Raw genomic sequence first — 13,803 nt, 5'->3', positions numbered from 1 at the left:
AAACACCTAGACATGATTATATTCTCATTCATTTGAAGATTAATCTTTAGTCAACAAGAAAGTTTAAAAATGGCTTTGAATGTATTCTTAACTACCAGTTTTTATAAAGGGCTTTGTAAAATGATGTGTGATTATTTTATTTTACATGGAATAAGACTTTCTACCTCCTATAAGTTTTGGAAAAAGAAGAAAACCAACATTTACTACTATAGAGGAATATGATAGAAATAGAAGATAGATTTTGTCACATCTCAGATGAGTAACCATACTCAAGATTTAAAGACATATTTATTACTATGCTAGACAGAGGGAAAACAAAACAGTATATGATAAGGCAAGTATTTATGACTTTTTAAAATGCCCCTTATTAAGTGATGAAATTTACTTTATTAGCTAACGTTTGGGGTTGAAATATGGGAGGCTGATCCATTTAACAAATTTCTGGAAGGCACCTACTGAACAACACAAATGGTGCGTGGTACTATTTCTAGATTTTAATGAATGTTTGAACCTGTTTGACATTAGTGCTGGGTAAATAAATCAACTCTATTGTATCTTGCTCCCTACACTTGAAAAACTTGTAATGTCACTAAGTGTCATCTACTTATCAAAGGTTATTTTGGCAAGTGTGATTTCAAAAAGTTTATTTGAAAAGGAATACACTTTCAGGAGATTAAATGTAGTTTGGTTTGAGAATGACAACCTTTTTATACCACAGAACCAAGTTGTACTAAAGTACCAGTGTTTTGAAGCACTACCGATCTTCTCAATTAATGTTCTGCTGAATTACATTTGACCTCTAAGTCAAGTTTTCCTGACCATGGTAGATCAATCACGGATCCATCCTTACAGGAACTATTTTTTGGGCCCACTTATGCTGGACTGATATATTACATTAGTCATTAGGGGAGGGGTATTAAAAATAATCTTGTGACATTTTCTGATCTTGTTCACTCATATGGGCTGGCCATCTGTAAATTCAGTTTGAAATACAGTAATTTCTCTCGATTTTGTGACTTCATCTTTCATTTTAAGTTGCCTTGCATTACACAATTGCTTGCTGCTAATTCTTGTTTCTCAAGGAATTGGAGCCCTGAAATATAAGAAATGAGAAATTGAGATGGATTTTCAGTTACTTTCTGCTGGCATGTTGCGTAGGCTTAGGTGAGAAGTCTTGCCCCTGTTATCTAATGATGCAGGTAACTCAGCCATAAGATATTAGAACCCATGGGTCTATAGAAGAATAATGTCTTTTAGATATCATATTAGCACAATTGGAGTATAATCTGTAGGAATGCATCAGAAATATGGAGAAAAACAGTTTGAGACCAGTGAGTTAAAACAATAAAAAGAGCATCAGAGTAAAATCTCTTATAGATTAGAGGAAACAACATTGATTTTTAACAATGTGAATTCAGAAGACCATGAACACATAGAAGGTATCACAAGTTTATATCGAAGACATTGCATTGATACTTTTTATATTCTAATATATATTCTAAGCCTAATTATTTATATTCCAATTCTATTTATTGGAATAAATAAATATCAATTTACTTTTCAAATTATCAATTGATTCTAGTAAGTTTCACTGTGTGAAATATAAAATCAGCACATATAAATATAAAATATATAACTATATATAATGTAATATAATGGCACATGTTTTGCATTGTTCTGTTTTTGTTAGGGTATCAAAAGCAACTCTGTTTTAAAGTATTATTCCATTATCTCTACCTCAGTGTTTGGTAGAGTTAGACTTAAACCTTTACCTTTTGTAGATTTACAGACTGAAGGAAAGAGGAAATATTACCAATTTAAGGCCTAATATCAAGGAGAAACATATGGACTTCTCCTGGAGCTATGAAAATATTTGGTGATAGAAAAGCATTAGTCTAAGTTCCTGCCTGGTTGGAAGGTAGATAGGCCAGGACATTAGGTAATCATGCATATGAACAATTTTTTCACCTTCTTGGCTTTAGCTACTTTTGAAATGGTAGGTATAATAAAAAATTATATTTTGATAAAAACCTTCTAGTCTGAAAAGTTCTGTCTGAAATATTCATCTTTCTATAATCCCTTGGAACTAAGATTTGTTTTGTTCAAGTAAGACAATTTACACTATCAGGGTAAGATATTCTGGTTGGTCTGATATTACATGGAAGAATGGTAAAGTGTCAAGTAGACATTTGTGCCAATGAGACTTCATTTGGGAAAATTTCAGCTGCAGAAGTTTAGAAGTAGCTCTTAAGCAAGGCTTACTTTGAATCTGTTAGCTACACAGAGCTAACTCAGTTGGATAAATAAGTATTTGAAAAAGCCATCCCCTTTGGACCTAGCTAAAAATGCTTCAAAGTATGATTAAATCTAAAATGAAAAAGATTTAAAATAGTCATTGACAAAAAAATTGCAAACGTGAGCAATCAATTGAACAATATAATTATTTTCCATTATACACAGAATTTTAGGGAAAGATCAGTAGCATTGATAGGAACAATAATGTTTCCTTGTTACATATAGGCACCCAAGGATATAATCCTGTATAAATATTGCATCATTAACTACCTTAATTTAGAGGACATTATATGCTTCAGCAGCACATATATCAAAATTACACCAATATAGAGATTAACATGGCAATTGCAAAGGATGATATGAAAATCTGTGAATTATTCCATAATTTTCATTCTTCAGATGCAAGAAATGAAAAACAATTATTAAAAAGTTGATTACAAAATTACAAGTGTAACAATACATGTAATTCATATAAATAAAAGTTAGTTTGACATCAGTTAAATATTCACCTTAGAAAGGCCTTTACATTGCATAATCTTTATAAAACTTTTAAAATTAGACAACATTGTCATTTTATTCCAAAGAAATATACTATAAAGACCTAGTAAAAAAGGAATCTTAAACTGTTTTGGTATGGAATGCAATCTGAAAGGACACATTTATTAATGAACCTATATATTATAAAACAATGTAGTATTCGAAGTCTTATATCTAGGAAAGAATAAAATAGATTATGGGCATTATACAAACAGAATACAGAATATTTTAAAGTATAATTTTTCAGATAAGCACCAGAAATATCTTTAGTTTCTTTAGTACTCATTTCAACAGATAAATTAAAATTATATCTGAATAAAAAAAGCAAAAACTCGAGGGGGTCCAAGATGGCGACGGGGAAGTAGGGGAATGCCACAGCTCTCCCCAACCAAAAAGAGAGTTCGAGTTCCAACGTTTAATCTCCCCAAGATACCGACAACAAAAAAATCAACATCCAGAGAAAAACAGGAGTAAAAAGAAGAATTTCACAACAGAGAAGCATGAAGACCCCTCCCCCAACGTCTAATGGTTACAAAGCAGCGTGCCAAGCCATGGCCAGCCTGGCCTGGTGGGAGCTGCCGGTGGCCCAGAGACACAGGGAGCTGTGTGCAGATCACCCGCACCAAAGCCCCTTGAGGTACCAGTGTCAGACCCGCTGATCGTGATGAATGAAGAAACCTCTGAGCAGGGAACTTACACAAAGATCCCACCCCTTCCCCTCACTCTCCATTCGAGCAGAGAGGCACCATCCCACCAAAGCCACTCAGCCCCATGGCAGGAACCTCAGAGATACATGAGATGCCCACAGAACACCAGAGCAGAAGAACTGAAAGGAACTGATGCTGATCAAGAGAGCGCAAACAGAGACAAACCCCAGAGATCAGCACCTGCACAGAGGCCCCTTCCCCACCCCTCGGGTGGAGGCCGGAGGCCCATCCCGTGGAGTGGACCCAAACAGTATCAATGGAGGCAGTGACAGAAAAGAAACACACGGAGCCACCACCTCTCAGCCTAGCCCACAACTACCTCAACTGAACTCTCACTGCAACGGCAACCAGCAACCTACATCACACAGAAACAACTAGCTCCAGGGTGAGTACTCCACAGGGGACAGTGTATTCCTCAAAGGAGACCAGAGCTGGTGGGAATCCCCAGACCCCCTACCCCAAAACCTGCACCACAGGACCCACTAAAACTAGAAACTGTTCAAGAGCTCCACCAGCCCATGGATCACACTCAGCTGGCAAGGCTTGAACAAGAGAGACCCTGGAAGGAAGCTTAAATGCCCAAGCCTGGAACAATGCCACTGGGTCAAGACACCCAACAGTGGAAGAAATTTGAACTGTGTACTCCAAGCTGCGTAATCTAGGTGGGATACATAGCCGCACAGGTCCATCAGGTGTGCCCCAGGCTGGGGTCTGGGACCAGGCCTGGGGATCTGGTGCCTGAGCAACATAACTAACTCCTCCCAACTGAAATCAGAAAGTGAGTATATGCTTCAGCAGAGGGGAGAAAAACAGGGGAAATGCACCCCTGGTAATCATGCCTGTGACAGCAAAAGACGCAGGGGGTTCAGGACAAGAGAAGCCCAAACCCCACAAGAACCCAACCCATGTATTCTAGGCTGGGAATTGAACAAGACAGGCCTCCAGCACCTGATAATAGTCAGGAGCTCAGGCTGGTAAGTTGCTCAGCAGTACAGTGCTTGTCTTATGTGCAAGAGGCCCTGGATCTGATTCCTCAACAAAACATAAGCAGAAAGGGCCAGATGTGGTGCTATGGGTCAAATGGTAGGGTGCCAGCCTTGAGCTGAAGAGCTGAGGGACAGCACCCAAGACCAGAGTTCAAGCCTACAACTAGCCAAAAAGTAAAACAAAACAAAACATCAGGAGACCATAGCAGACTCCAGCATCTGGGAGAGTACATCCAGCACATCCGAACTCGCCAAGAGCACCTGTAGAAACAAACAGGAGCAATTTAGGCTGCTCAACCCTTCTAAAGGCGGGAACTGCCAGTGATCTACAGCAGAGAGCTGAGAATCCTGTGTGGGTCAGACCAGCAGCTGGAGGTCGGCCCCCAACAGAACTGAGATCAGGTACAGACTCTCTCTACCAGCACAGAAACAGTAATCAAGCAAAGACAGACACCTATTGACCAAAACAAAATTTCAGATTAGTCTGCAATAATCCCTGAATCCCCATGAGAAAATCACAGAGAAATATTACAAGGTTTATCAACACCTAGGATAGCAAGCTATCTCTAAAAGCCAGCAGCAATCCAGGGGAGAGCCCCAGTGGGAGAAAAGCAGGAATGGAAGACAAACACTATATCCAAGACATGCTGGAGGCAATGACTCAAGAATAAAGTGAGAAATAGACCAGAATTTGAAAGAACACTGGGTCGAAATACAAAAAGAGGTGCAGGACATCAAACAGGAGATGCATGCAAAAATAGAGGTAGCACACACCTCACTAAGCCGTGAGATAAGTGACAAAATAGAGGCAGTACATACCTCATTAAGAGGTGAGATTAGTATTTTGAAAACCAACATTGAATCCATTGAAATCAACAATGAGTCCCTTTCCTCCATGCAAACCACAATGGAAACCACAGTTAACAGAGTGTACAAAATGGAATACAGAAGACAGAATACATCAACTGGACCAAAAAATGACAGATATTGAAAAATCACTTAAATTATACCAAAGGGAAATTCAAGGACAAGCAGATAGTGCCAAGAAATTTAACCTTCATATACGAAGATGAGGAATATCAAAGCAAGGGAATGCAGCACCTATTCCACAAGATAATCGGTGAAAATTTTCCCCATCTCTAAAAAGAACATCTTACCCACATAACAGAAGCATATAGAACACCTAACAAGCAGGATCCCAGGAGAAACACTTCTAGACACATTATAGTATAAATGATAGATCTGAATGATAAGGAAACAAACTTGCATGCAACAAAAATGAAGAAGGAGCTATACTACTATAGGAAAAATATTACAATCACTACAGATCTCTCCACACAAACACTGAATGCAAGAAAGGCCTGGGAAAGTACCACATGAGCACTGAGAGCCAATAACTGCCAACCCAGACTGATATACTCGGCAAAGCTAGCATTCACATTCCATGGAGAAATGAAAATTTTTAATAGCAAAGAAAAAACTAAATTAATACATAAACATTAAGCCAGCATTACAAAGACTACTAAAAGGTGGAACACAACCTGAGAAAAGCAACCAGGAACAGGGACCTGCACCCAGACAAGCATTAATAGAAGTCTATCTGAGCAAGGACAGAGGAAAAGAAAGAAGAAAAACAGTGACCATAATGCATCTCTCTATTCTATCTCTTAAGATTAACGGACTTATTTCACCAATCAAAAGAAAAAGAACTGCAGATTGGATCCTAAAACAGGCCCCATCCATCTGTTGCCTTCAGGAGACCCACCTCTAAGCCAAACATGCAAACTCAGAGTAAAGGGTTGGAAAAGGATCTACCAATCAAATGCCCCTAATAAGAAAGCAGGTGTAGCAATCCTTATATCTGATAAAAATAAACTTGTCATTAAAATCATTACAATGTCAAACCATCCCTGCATCTCTGGGATGAAGCCTAACTGGTCATAGTGTATGAATTTTTTTATGTGTTTCTGGATTCTTTTAGCTAGAATCTTGTTAAGGATCTTTGCACCTGAGTTCATCAAGGAAATTGGCCTGTAATTCTCCTTTTTGGTTGGGTCTTTGCATGGTTTGGGGATGAGTGTGATATTGGCTTCTCTGTTTCTCTGAAGAGCTTGAGGAGTGTGGGTATTAGTTCTTCTTTAAAGGTCTTATAGAATTCTGCTATGAATCCATCTGGTCCTGAGATTTTTTTTGTTGTTGGAAGATCTCTGATTGCTTCCTGTATCTCGTTGTAGGATATTGGCTTATTTAATTGGTTCACTTCTTTGCTCAGTTTGGGCAACTTGGATTTCTCTAAAAATGCATCCATTTCTGCCAGGTTTTCTTCCTTTAGAGAGTATAACTTTTGAAAGTAGCCCATTAGGATTGTTTGGATATCTTGGGTACGTGTTATGATTTTTCCCGTGGCATCCCTAATCTTGTTAAAATGGGTTTCCTCTCTTATCTTTTTAAATTAATCTTGCCAACGGTCCATCAATTTTGTTTATTTTTTCAAAGAACCAGCTTTTTGTTTGGTTAATTTTGGCTGTAATTATCTGATTTTCTAATTGGTTAATCTCTGCTCTTAATTTGGTTATCTGGCTCCGTCTAGTAATTTTAGGTTCCATTTTTTCATGATTTTCTAGCTGTTTTAATTGCAACATGAGATTATTTACTTGGTCTGTCTCCATTTTCTTGATGTGGGCAATGAGGGCGATAAATTTACCCCTCAGGACAGCTTTTGCTGTGTCCCACAAGTGTCTTTGCGAGGTTTTTTTTTTTTTTTTTTCCATTTTCATTGAGTTGTAGGAAATGTTTTATTTCTTCTCTGATCTCTTCCATTACCCAAGCATTGCTAAGAAGTGTGCTGTTCAATTTGCATGTATTAGAGAAATTTCTGCGGTATGCTTTGTTATTGAGAACTAGCTTGATTCCAGTATGGTCAGATAGGATACAGGGGATTATGTCGTCTCTTTGTATTTGCTTAAGTTCCTTGCATGAACTATGATATAGTCTATTTTGGAGAAAATTCCATGAGCTGCTGAGAAGAATGTGTACTGTGTTGTGTTACGGTGAAATACTCGGTAGTTATCAGTTAATTCCGCTTGAAGTATGGCCTCACTTAATTTGGTAGCTTCTTTTCCAATCCTCTGGTTGGTAGGCCTGTCCTTTGGTGAGAGTGGTGTGTTGAGGTCTCCTAGTATTATCGTATTGGGATCTATTTTATTCTGTAAGTCAATAAATGTAATCCAACTCATCAACAGAGCCAAGGTCAAGAATCACATGATTTTTGCCACAGATGCAGAAAAGACCTTTGATAAAATTCAACATTCATTCATGCTAAAGGCTCTGGAGAAAATAGAAATAGCAGGAACATTTCTTAAAACAATTAAACCAGTTATGACAGACCAATAGCCAATAATACACTTAATGGGGAAAAGCTACAACCAATTCTCCTAAAATCAGGAACAAGGCAAGTATGCCTACTGTCTCCACTGCACTTCAATATAGTCCTGGAAGCCTTAGCCAGGTCAATAAGGCAAGAAAAATACATGAAAGGGATCCGCATAGGGAAAGAAGAGGCTAAACTATTCCTTTTTGCAGACAACATGATACTATACCTTCATGATCCCAAAAACTCCATCCCCAAACTCTTAGAAATCATAAATCACTTCGGCAAAGTAGCAGGATACAAAATAAACCCACAAAAATCAGTTGCCTTCCTGTACACTGACAATGTACAAGAAGAGAGGGAAATAAAGGGAGTAACCCCATTCACAATAACCTCCCCCAAAATAAAATATTTAGGAATTAACCAAAGATGTAAAAGAACTATTTAATGAAAACTATAAAAAGATAAAGACAGAAATTGCAGAAGACTCTAGGAAATGGAAAGACTTCCCATGCTCTTGGATAGGCCAAGTTAATATAGTGAAGATGGCAATACTGCCAAAATTAATATACAAATTCAATGCATTCCCTATTAAAATCCTAATGACTTACATCACTAAAATACAGAAAACAGTCCAAAAATTCATATGGAACAACAAAAGACCTAGAATAGCCAAACCAATTCTAGGGAATAAAGGCAAAATGGGAGGGATATCCATGCCGCACTTCAAACTATACTACAGAGCTATAATAATAAAGACAGCATGGTACTGGCACAAAAACAGACCAGAAGACCAATGGAACAGAATAGAAGATCCAGAAATAAATCCACAGGCCTAGAGTCAGCTGATATTAAACAAAGGAGCCCAAGACATACAATGGAAGAAACACAGCCTCTTCAACCACTACTGCTGGGAAAACTGGGCTGCCACATGCAGAAAACTAAAAGTGGACCCCAGCCTATCACCATGCACCAACATCAACTCAAAATGGATTAAAGATCTTAACATTAAACCTGAATCTCTGAAACTACTGCAGGACAGAGTAGGAGAGACACTTGAACCAATAGGCACAGGAAGGAACTTCCTGAACAGAGTCCCTTGATCACAACAAATTGGAGAGAGACTCAACAAATGGGCCAACTTTAAAATATAAATCTTCTGCACAACTAAATCTATTGCAACCAAGCTAGAAAGACAAATAACTAATTGGGAAAAAATATTTACCAGAAATATATCAGACAAGGGGTTAATATCCAGTATATACAGGGAACTCAAGAAACTAATCCCTCCTAAACCTAACAAACCAATTACTAAATGGGCAAGGGAAGTAAAGAGGGACTTCTCAGAGGAAGAAATAAAAATGGCAAAGAAAGACATGAGGAAATATTCATCATCCCTGTTGGTGAAGGAAATGCAAATAAAGACAAAGATACAGCCTTACCCCAGTCAGAATGTCACACATCCAGAAATCATCCAATGACAATTGCTGGAGGGTATGTGGAGAAATAGGAACCCTATTACACTGCTGGTGGGAATGTACACTTATACAACCACTTTGGAAAGCACTCTGGAGGGTCCTTAGAAACATAAAGATTGACCTCCCTTATGACCCAGTCATACCACTTCTAGGCATCTACCCTGAACAATAGGAAACAATATACAAGGACACGTGCACCTCAATGTTTATTGCAGCACTGTTCACAATAGCTAGGATATGGAAACAACCCAGATGCCCCAACACAGATGAATGTATCCAAAAATTGTGGTATCTACAAACAATGGAATATTGTGCAGCCATTAGAAATGACAAAATAATGGCATTTGCAGGGAAATGGATGGAGCTAGAAGGTGATCATGTTGAGCAAGGTAAGCCAAGAGCAAAGAGACAAACGGTACATGGTCTCCCTGATAAGTGGATGCTAAATCCAAAATGTTAGGTGATATGACAAAATTAACAGGACTTAAGAAACAAAGAACTCCCACTCATCTGGTCGAAACACTACTAAATATCCCCATACTGCTGATCACATGTATGTTGTATTGTGTACACTGTTATATGTTATAGACTGTGATAGACAATTTGCTCCAGGAAATTTAGAATGAACTTGTGACTTTAAAGGAGCATCATTATTTCACAATACTGTGAAATTTGGGAAGTTATGTAATCACTTAATCACAATTTTTTAAAAAAAAGAACCTCGGGGAAGTAAGGAGGGCAGGGATGGTAGGAGGAAAACAATGGAGGGGGTAACAATGCTCAATAGGAAGTGTACTCATTACCTTGCTCACGTAACTGTAACCCTCTGTATAGTATCTTTACAATAAAAAAATTTAAAAAAAAGATCCAATCAACAGTAAAAAAATAAACTAAAATCAATACAAAAAGACAAGGATGGACACTACATATTAATACAGAAAACAATACAAGAGGGGGATATTACCATAATCTACCTAACATTCCCCAAACATTGATGCACCCAAATATGTTAAGCAAATACTCTCAAACTTACAGAATAAAATAGATCCAATATGATAATACTAGGAGACTTTAACACCCCACTCTCACCAAAGGACAGGTCTACCAACCAGCATATTGGCAAAGAAGCTATCGAATTAATGAGGCCATACTTCAAGCAGAACTGACATTTACCAAGTATTTCACCCTAAAAACAACATGGTACACATTCTTCTCAGCAGCTCATGGTACTTTCTCCAAAATAGACCATATAATAGTTCATGTAAGAAACTTAAGCAAATTCAAGGGGATTGACATAATCCCCTGTATCCTATCTGACAATAGCGGAATCAAGCTAGTTCTCAATAACAAAACATACTGCAGAAATTACTAAAATACATGGAAATTGAACAGCTCACATCAAAGCAATGCCTGGGTAATGGAAGTGATTAAAGAAGAAATTTAAAAAATTCCTACAACTCAATGAAAATGAAAATGCATCACAAAAACCTTTTGGGACACAGCAAAAGCTGTCCTGATGGACAAATTTATTGCCATCAGTGCCCAGATCAAGAAAATAGAGACAGACCAAGAAAATAATCTCATGTTGCAAATAAAACAGCTAGAAAAACATGAAAAAATGGAACCTAAAGTTACTAAACACAGCCAGATAGCCAAACTAAGAGCGGAGATTATTCAAATAGAGAATTGGAGAATCATAGCCAAAATTAACCAAACAAAAAGCTGGTTGAAAAAACAAATAAAATTGATAGATATTTGGCAAGATTAATTTAAAAAAGAAGAGAGGAAACCCATATTAACAGGATTAGGGATGCTACGGGAAAAATCACAACACGTACCCAAGATGCCCAAACAATTTTAACGGACTACTTTCAAAAGTTATACCCTCTAAAGAAAGAAAACCTGGCAGAAATGGATGCATTTTCAGAGAAATACAAGTTTCCCAAATTGAGCAAAGAAGAAGTAAATCAATTAAATAAGCCAACATCCTACAACGAGATACGGGAAGCAATCAGAGGTCTTCCAACAACAACAAAAAAAAGCCCAGGACCAGATGAATTCACAACGGAATTCTATACGATCTTTAAAGAAGAAGTAATACCTATACTCCTCAAGCTCTTCAGAGAAACAGAGAAGGAGGGAGCTAACCCAAACACATTCTACGAAGCCAATATCACATTCATCCCCAAACCAGGCAAAGACCCAACCAAAAAGGAGAATTACAGGCCAATGTCCTTGATGAACACAGGTACAAAGGTCATTAACAAGATTCTAGCTGACAGAATGCAGAAACACATAAAAAAAGCCATACACTAAAACCATGTAGGCTTCATCCCAGAGATTCAGGGATGGTTTAACATACGTAAGTCAATAAATATAATCCAACACATCAACAGAGCCAAGGTCAAGAATCACATGATTATCTCCACAAATGCAGAAAAAATTTTTGATAAAATTCAACATTCATTCATGCTAAAAGCTCTGGAGGCAATAGAAATAGAAGGAACATTTCTTAAAACATTATAAGCCATTTACAACAGACCAATAGCTAATACTATACTTAATGGGGAAAAGCTACAACCAATTCTCTTAAAATCAGGAACAAGGGGACTGGGAAGGTGGCTCAGTGGTAGAGCACTTGCCTTGCATGCCTGAGGCCCTGGGTTCGATTCCTCAGCACCACATAAGCAAAAAGAAAAAAGCCAGAAGTGGCGCTGTGGCTCAAGTGGTAGAGTGCTAGCCTTGAGCTGAAGAGCTGAGGGACACACCCAGGCCCAGAGTTCAGGCCCCATGACCGGACCCCCCCAAAAAAAATCAGGAACAAGGCAAGGATGCCCACTGTCTCTACTCCTGTTCAATATAGCCCTGGAACTCTTAGCCAGGTCAATAAGGCAAGAAAAAGACATTATAAGGATCTGTATAGGGAAAGAAGAAATTAAACTATCCCTTTTTACAGATGACATCATACTATACCTTCACGATCCCAAAAATTCCATCCCCAAACTCTTAAAAATCATAAATCACTTCGGCAACGTAGCAGGATACAAAATAAACCCCCCAAAACCAGTTGCATGCCTGTACACTGACAATGTACAAGCAGAGAGGGAAATAAAGGAAAGCAAGCCCATTCACAATAACATCCCCCAAAATAAAATATTCAGGAAGTAACCTAACCAAAGATGTAAAAGAATTATTTATTGAAAACTATAAAAAGTTAAAGAAAAAAATTACAGAGGACACTAGGAAATGGAAAGACCTCCCATGCTCTTTTATAGGCAGACAATATAGTGAAAATGTCAATACTGCCCAAATTAATATACAAATTCAATGCAATTCCTATTAAAATCCCAATGATGTATATCCCTGAAATATAAAAAACAGTCCAAAAATTCATATGGAACCAAAAAAGACCTAGAATATCCAAAATAATTCTAGCAAATAAAGACAACATGGGAGGTATACCCATGTCAAACTTCAAACTCTACTATAGAGCCATAATAACAAAGACAGCATGGTACTGGCACAAACACAGACCCGAAGACAAATAGAATAGAATAGAAGATCCAGAAATAAATCCACATGCCTACAGTCAGCTGACATTTGACAAAGGAACCAAAGACAGACGATGGAAGAAACACAGCCTCTTCAACCACTAATGCTGGAAAAACTGGGTGGCCATATGCAGAAGAATAAAAGTGGCCACCAGCATATCACCATACACCAACATCAGTTCAAAATGGATCAAAGGCCTTAGCATTAAACCTGAATCTCTGAAACCACTGCAGGCAGAGTAGGGGAGACACTTGTACTTATAGGTCCAGGAAAGAATTTCATGAACAGAGTCCCAGGGTCACAACAAATTGGAGTGAGACATGACAAATGGGACTACCTTAAAATAAAAAGCTTCTGCAAAGCTAAAGCTATCGCAACCAACCTAGAAAGACAACCAATTAATTGGGGAAAATATTTACCAGCAATATATCCGACAAGGGGTTAATATCCAGTATATACAGGGAACTCAAGAAACTAATCCCTCCAAAACCTAACAAACCAATTACTAAATGGGAAAGGGAACTAAAGAGAGACTTCTCAGAAGAAGAGATAAAAATGGCAAAGAAACACATTAGGAAATGTTCACCATCCCTGGTTTTGAAGGAAATGTAAATAAAGACAACCATGAGACACCACCTTACCCCAGTCAGAATATCCCACATCCTCAAGTCAGCCAATGACAAATGCTGGAGGGTATGTGGAGAAAGAGGAACCCTACTACACTGCTGTTGGGAATGTACACTCATACAACCACTTTGGAAAACAGTCTGGAGGGTCCTAAGAAAGCTAAATATTGACCTCCCTTATGACCCAGTCATACCACTTCTAGGCATCCATCCTGAACAACAGGAACCAGTATACAAGGACACATGCACCTC

The 13,803-nt window shown here is 38.0% G+C and overlaps 1 pseudogene; it reads left to right on the top strand.

The window, feature by feature from the left end:
* The first annotated feature begins 2,585 nt into the window (after positions 1–2,585).
* On the top strand, positions 2,586–2,684 carry LOC122110493 (annotated as a pseudogene).
* Positions 2,685–13,803: the final 11,119 nt, after the last annotated feature.

The sequence above is a fragment of the Dipodomys spectabilis genome, unplaced genomic scaffold (assembly GCF_019054845.1).
Source record: "Dipodomys spectabilis isolate Male_0828 unplaced genomic scaffold, ASM1905484v1 ptg000078l, whole genome shotgun sequence".
Lineage (NCBI taxonomy): Eukaryota > Metazoa > Chordata > Mammalia > Rodentia > Heteromyidae > Dipodomys > Dipodomys spectabilis.
The sequence above is the reverse complement of the archived record's forward strand: the minus strand, read 5'-3'. Positions and strand labels throughout refer to the sequence as shown.